Source organism: Bos indicus, chromosome 16 (assembly GCF_029378745.1).
Source record: "Bos indicus isolate NIAB-ARS_2022 breed Sahiwal x Tharparkar chromosome 16, NIAB-ARS_B.indTharparkar_mat_pri_1.0, whole genome shotgun sequence".
Taxonomy (NCBI): Eukaryota; Metazoa; Chordata; class Mammalia; order Artiodactyla; family Bovidae; genus Bos; species Bos indicus.
In genome coordinates this window covers 52,728,775-52,735,543 of record NC_091775.1, presented here as the reverse complement: position 1 = coordinate 52,735,543, position 6,769 = coordinate 52,728,775, and positions in this window count along the sequence as shown.

Below are 6,769 nucleotides of genomic sequence, written 5' to 3'. Positions count from 1 at the left end.
GCCTTGTGTGTAGCATCTCTCCCCTCCCCCCACCCCCCAAAATTGTCCTAGCCTGGAGTTCAAAAAACAGAACAAGAATTAGAATCAGGCTTTCTGATTTCTAATCTTACAGCCTCCACTGCCCTGTGGATGAGTCAAATGTTTTTTCTTTTGCCCTTTACTTGATTTTCTAATGAAAAAAATGCAATCTTCCTTTTAAAATCTTTTTTTCTTAATACAAAAGTAATGTGTATGGTACAAAATAAAAGTCCACTATAGTCTACCCCTACCCAATCAAGGTTATCTTTCAGTGCATATTAGGCTTTTGAAACTATCGAAATGATTTAGCTTATATAAAGTAGTTGGCAACTTCCTTTTTTAACTTTAAAATGTCTTGGAAATCGTCAAGATAAGTTTTTTTTTAATTTTTTATTTAGGTGTAATTTATGTGCCAAAAAATTCATCTATCTTTAAGTGTATAAATCAATTATTTATTCTATAAACTTGCGCAAACCATACTACAACCCAGATCTAGAACACTTTCATCACCCCCAAAACTTCCCTCATGCCTGTTAATAAGCTTTTTAAAGGGCACATTTTTGCAGATAATTACAATCATAAATAACAAGTCCCAGAAATTTCCATTTTGCCTAGCTTTCATTTGCTACTGGCAGGCAAGAAGAAAATTGCAAAAGCCCATCAACAAATGTTGGAAGAATACACCATAAGCTGATGGACAGCTGTTTGCTCAAAATAGTTTATTCATCACTCCAGCTTTTACTGAGTGTCAGCCAAGTGCCAGGCTATTGGTTAAGTCTGTAGGAATATAAAAACAAGAGAATAGTTGTCCTCTCCTGGAATCAACTGGATGTGAGTTCAACATTATGCAAGTTAAGAATTTCAGTATTTAATGGATTTGAGTGATAAAAGTGATAAAATTAGTGTGATATTTGGACTTACATTTCCAGAAATCAGGATGGAGAAACAGGGACCAGACTTAGAGTCCCAGCTACAACAACCAAAAGAGAAATAAACTATGAAGCAATGGCTTTTTTTAATACACTGGACATCAGACCACAAAGGACAGTACTCCCCAAAAAAGGAATAAATGAGGTGAGCCCTGGTACTGCCCCAGCACTGCCTGAGTTTCCAGGCTACAGAACAGCAAAGGAAAACTGAGGCAGAGCTCAGAGAAGTCCTGAGTCAGGCATACAGACCTGAGTCTAGGGACTGCGTGGGACAGAGTAACAGAGAAGGGGGAGCAGTTCAGAGAGACAGAACCCGAGATTTCTTCACCCAGATACTGCTTAGTACCTGTGCGTTAAGAAAAATTACCTAAGGCTGGGAAAAGAACCACTTGAAAGGATTGGAGGGAAAGGTGCCTGACTCTTACAGCCAGCTGGGAATAGTGCCCATTCCCACTAACCAGATTAGAAAAAATCATAATTATGGAAATTCCCTGGTCGCCCAGTGGTTAGGACTTGGGGCCTTCTCTGCCGGATCCTGGGTTTGATCCCTGGTTGGGGAGCTAAGATCCTACAAGTTGCATGGCACTGCCAGAAAACTAAAAGAAAAAAAAATCATAGTTTATAGGTCACTGGAGGTCTTGCCTCAGGGGAATAATCAGTCCCAGAGTTAACACTGCTCTGTGCCTAACAAATCTTAAAAGCAAAACCCAAAAGAAACTATTTCTAAAATAACTACATCCCAGAACAAAGTTCAAGTTGTATAGGAATACAAAAATATCCAGCACTGGGAATTCCCTGGCTGGCAGTCCACTGGTTAGGACACTGCACTTGCACTGCAGGGGGCGTGGGTTGGATCCTTGGCTGGGGAACTAAGATCAGTTCAGGTTTTTTCCCGTAAGATCTTACTAAACGAACTTTCTGGCCAACTCAATGTATCTAGCACTGAACTAGGTAAAACATACAATATCTAGCATCCCAACAAGTATCAACTATGCAGGGACAGGAGAATGTGATCTATAATGAGGAGACAATCAGTAAAAACCGACTCAGAGATGACACAGATGTTAGAATTAGCAGCAAAGACATTAAAATTGTTATTAGAGCTATATTTCATATGTTCAAAATGGTAAGTATGAGTAGAGTCATGAGAGCTATAAAAAGATTATAATTGAACTTTTAGAGATGAAAAATTTACAGGGGAGGAATAATTATCTCCTTTATTTTGGATGATTTATATATACAATATAAAATGCAAAAACTTTTCTGTCTCCCTTTTCTAACAAATATGTCATGGTAGTGATCTATATTGAGTGTGCAATCAACCAAAAAATCACCTGATGAACTATGGAATGAGGTTCGTGACATTGTACAGGAGACAGGGATCAAGACCATTTCCATAGAAAAGAAATGCAAAAAAGCAAAATGGCTGTCTGGGGAGGCCTTACAAATAGCTGTGAAAAGAAGAGAAGCGAAAAGCAAAGAAGAAAAGGAAAGATATAAACATCGGAATGCAGAGTTCCAAAGAATAGTGAGAAGAGATAAGAAAGCCTTCTTCAGTGATCACTGCAAAGAAATAGAGGAAAACAACAGAATGGGAAAGACTAGGGATCTCTTCAAGAAAATCAGAGATACCAAAGGAACATTTCATGCAAAGATGAGCTCGATAAAGGACAGAAATGGTATGGACCTAACAGAAGCAGAAGATATTAAGAAGAGATGGCAAGAATACACAGAAGAACTGTACAAAAAAGATCTTCACGACCCAGATAATCACAATGGTGTGATCACTCACCTAGAGCCAGACATCCTGGAATGTGAAGTCAAGTGGGCCTTAGAAAGCATCACTACGAACAAAGCTAGTGGAGGTGATGGAATTTCAGTTGAGCTATTCCAAATCCTGAGAGATGATGCTGTGAAAGTGCTGCACTCAATATGCCAGCAAATTTGGAAAACTCAGCAGTGGCCACAGGACTGGAAAAGGTCAGTTTTCATTCCAATCCCAAAGAAAGGCAATGCCAAAGAATGCTCAAACTACCACACAATTGCACTCATCTCACACGCTAGTAAAGTAATGCTCAAAATTCTCCAAGCCAGGCTTCAGCGATATGTGAACCGTGAACTTTCTGATGTTCAAGCTGGTTTTAAAAAAGGCAGAGGAACCAGAGATCAAATTGCCAACATCCGCTGGATCATGGAAAAAGCAAGAGAGTTCCAGAAAAACATCTATTTCTGCTTTATTGACTATGCCAAAGCCTTTGACTGTGTGGATCACAATAAACTGTGGAAAATTCTGAAAGAGATGGGAATACCAGACCACCTGATCTGCCTCTTGAGAAATCTGTATGCAGGTCAGGAAGCAACAGTTAGAACTGGACATGGAACAACAGACTGGTTCCAAATAGGAAAAGGAGTACGTCAAGGCTGTATTTTGTCACCCTGTTTATGTAACTTATATACAGAGTACATCATGAGAAACGCTGGACTGGAAGAAACACAAGCTGGAATCAAGATTGCCGGGAGAAATATCAATAACCTCAGATATGCAGATGACACCACCCTTATGGCAGAAAGTGAAGAGGAACTCAAAAGCCTCTTAATGAAAGTGAAAGTGGAGAGTGAAAAAGTTGGCTTAAAGCTCAACATTCAGAAAACGAAGATCATGGCATCGGGTTCTACCACTTCATGGGAAATAGATGGGGAAACAGTGGAAACAGTGTCAGACTTTATTTTTCTGGGCTCCAAAATCACTACAGATGGTGACTGCAGCCATGAAATTAAAAGATGCTTACTCCTTGGAAGGAAAGTTATGACCAACCTAGATAGCATATTCAAAAGCAGAGACATTACTTTGCCACCAAAGGTTCGTCTAGTCAAGGCTATGGTTTTTCCTGTGGTCATGTATGGATGTGAGAGTTGGACTGTGAAGAAGGCTGAGCGCGGAAGAATTGATGCTTTTGAACTGTGGTGTTGGAAAAGACTCTTGAGAGTCCCTTGGACTGCAAGGAGATCCAACCAGTCCATTCTGAAGGAGAAGAGACCTGGGATTTCTTTGGAAGGACTGATGCTAAAGCTGAAACTCCAGTACCTTGGCCACCTCATGTGAAGAGTTGACTCATTGGAAAAGACTCTGATGCTGGGAGGGATTGGGGGCAGGAGGAGAAGGGGACGACAGAGGATGAGATGGCTAGATGGCATCACTGACTCGATGGACGTGAGTCTGAGTGAACTCCGGGAGTTGGTGATGGACAGGGAGGCCTGGGGTGCTGTGATTCATGGGGTCACAAAGAGTTGGACACGACTGAGTGACAGATCTGATCTGATCTGATCATTTTTCATCCATGAACTCATACTTCCCTTATTTGGTGCATCGAACTCTTTGAAACTTAACTATGGAGTCTATATTTCATCTTGTTCATTTCAATTCATCATTCTAACCTGTCTCGATCTCTGTGAAACTTGTTCCTATCAGCTGACTCAGTGCAATCTCCTCATTCTGTGTCAGCTAAACATTTAATAAGCTTGCTTCTCCTTGACTTCATCCAAGTTGCCAATAAAACTGTTCAACGAGGCAGAGTACTTTAGCACAATGTGGAGAGATCTCCTCTGGGTAAACAAGGTACTTTAGTCATCATGCTTTGGGAAAACTACGATTCTGAGATTAAGATCACACTGAATAGGATTAATGGTGATTAAACATTGCTCCCCCCCAAAAAAAATTAGTAAACTTGAAAACAAGTTTGATGAAATACAGAAAAAATTTTTAAAAAAGGACAGAACATCATTAAGCTATAGGACAAATTGCAGTAGCCTAATTAATACATGTGTACTTGGGAGACTTCAAAGGAGAGACATGGTCAGAGAAGTATATGAAGAAAGACTGGTCAAAAATTTTCCAGCTCAATAAACCCCAAGCACAGAAAACGTTACGGAAACCACAGCACCAAAACCTGAGTCAAAGAACCTACTTGGGACATTCAAATCTTTCATTAGTGACAATATGATGATTTCCATTAATTTTCACACATATGAAGCCCCATCAGTTCTATAAATCATTGTGCTGCGTTCCTGGATATCTAATTGTTCCTATACCATTTAAAGTTTCTTCACTTTTAACTGAAGCATTAACTGGCTAGTCTTTACTGCTTAGTGTCTCTGTTCAGAACTGCAGATGTGCTCTAATTTGATGAAGCTTTTAACAGAAACAAAGGACTGGGAATGCTTGGTGAGTCAATGGGACGTCCTTCCATGCCAGAAGAAATTTCACCTTCTCTATTTAAAAGTCTTTTTAACAACGAAAAGTTTTTAAATCCTTGGAACGTCAAACTAAGAAAATACCTGAAATGAGTACTGAATGGAGATTCCATGTAGACTGTCTGCTATTGGTCATTTCCATCCTACGATTTTCTCTTCATATGTAACTGAAAGCTCACAAATGTTATGAAATTGTTGCTTTGGCATAAAATCAGATACAGAAAGGAGGCAATTGTGCCAGTAACTAGAAATAGCAATTACCTAAGACCATTACTCAGAGAAGGCAATGGCACCCCACTCCAGTACTCTTGCCTGGACAATCCCATGGATGGGGAGCCTGGTAGGCTGCAGTCCATGGGGTCGCTAAGAGTCGAACACGACTGAACAACTTCACTTTCATTTTCACTTTCATGCATTGGAGAAGGAAATAGCAACCCACTCCAGTGTTCTTGCCTGGAGAATCCCAGGGACGGGGGAGCCTGGTGGGCTGCCGTCTATGGGGTCGCACAGAGTCGGACACGACTGAAGTGACTTAGCAGTAGCAGTAGCAAGACCATTACTATTCGAATTGTGCATCAGGCCAACAGCATCCTCTGCACTTGGGAGCTTTCAGGACATGCAAAAACTCTCAGGCCCTGCTGCAGACCTGAAGATTCACCCTATGCATTTTAACAAGATCCCCAAAATGGTTTCTATACACATTCAACCTTGAGAAGGACTGATGTCTGACAAATAGTTTTTCTGGTCATGTTTCCTTAGGCATGACAAAAAAGAAAAAAAAGGTTAGAGAAATCTCCCCATCTTATTCCACAAGTGGATGATTAGAATGAAATAAGTGAAGCCAAGTCCAAATATAAATTAGGTACATATAAACTAGGTACATATGAAATATCAACCTAATTTATATATGGACTGAATTTAGTTATTTCATTCATATTAGGTATATATGAGATATCATATCATACATATCATCTGTACCTAATATGAAATATCAAAAAAAAATCTTCCCCAATGGCTCAGCAGTGAAGAATCTGCCTTCAGTGCAGGAGATGTAGGAGACAGGGGTTCACTTGATTGAACCCATGTCACACAGGAGACATGGGTTCAATTCCTGGGTCAGGAAGATCCCCTGGAGGAGGAAATGGCAACCCACTCCAGCATTCTCGCCTGGAGAATTCCATGCACAGAGAAGCCTGCCGAGCAACAGTCCATGTCACAAAGAATCAGATACAACTGAGTGAGCGCACGAAACATCAAACTTTCTAATAAGCAATGAAGTGAAGTGAAGTCGCTCAGTCGTGCAGTGAGATATATACAAATTCCAAGCACACCACAGTATTTCTGGATTAAAATGCTCAACAGCAAAAAGACTGCCAGTGTTATCAGAAATCTCAAAGGCAAGAGATTCTTTTTTAAAATAAAAGTTAGACATATAAACTTGAAAATTTTGACATATTCAAGTCAAAAGTCAAAAAAAAATATATATGGGCTTCCCTGATACCTCAGTTGGTAAAGAATCTGCCTGCAATGCAGGAGACCCCGGTTGGATTCCTGGGTCGGGATGACCCGCT